Here is a 926-nt window from a genome sequence, read left to right as displayed (position 1 = left end):
GGAAGTAAATCACCCCACTGGTGCTCTTACGATCATCAACGTCACCGGTCATGTCACTATCGCTGTAGCCAACAAGCTCAAGCTTCTCCTTTCCTCTCCTGGTGCAGTATCTCACACCCCAGCCTCTAGTTCCAGCCACATAGTGCAGGATGCGCTTGACAACCACAAGAGGCTCCTCCCTAGGTTCTTCCATGAGTTCCAGCCACATAGTGCAGGATGCGCTTGACAACCACAAGAGGCTCCTCCCTAGGTTCTTCCATGAATCTACTTACGTATCTAACTAAGTAAGCAAGGTCAGGACGTGTGTTTATCAGATAGCGCAGGCTTTTAACAATGTTGCGGTAATTGGTGGCATTAATTGCCGTCATAGTGCCGGCCTTCCTTAGTTGGAGTCGGGCCCTCCATTGGAGTCTTTATAGGGTTACTGTCCACAAGCCCAGTTGTGTCCAACAGCTTCTTCGCATATGCACTTTAGCAGATGGTGATACCGGTAGTACCCTGTTGCACTTCGATGTCGAGGTAGTAGCTGAGCATGCCAAGATCGCTCATCTTGAAGTTCTTTGACATCTCCCTCTTGAATCTTCCGAGGACTTCCATGTCGCCTCCAGTGATTATGAGGTCATCGACGTACACTGATAAGATAAGGAACCACTACAAGGGGAGTAAGATTCGGATTACCTTGTTGATCGAATATCTCAAGGCAAGAACATTGTTTGAAATTCAAATCACTCCACAAGCAAAATCGATCATGTCTAGCTTGAATGATTCTTGTTGATCAAATATCTCAAGGCAAGAACATTTGCTTGAGATTCGAATCACTCCACAAGCAAGATTAATCATGTCGAGCTTGAATGATTCTACATGCAACCTAAACTACATAGAATTGCAAAGAAACTTAGCCATTGGCTAAAGAAGAGGACAAATGC

This window comes from Cucurbita maxima, unplaced genomic scaffold, assembly GCF_002738345.1.
Source record: "Cucurbita maxima cultivar Rimu unplaced genomic scaffold, Cmax_1.0 Cma_Scf02304, whole genome shotgun sequence".
Lineage (NCBI taxonomy): Eukaryota > Viridiplantae > Streptophyta > Magnoliopsida > Cucurbitales > Cucurbitaceae > Cucurbita > Cucurbita maxima.
Note: the sequence above shows the minus strand (reverse complement) of the source record.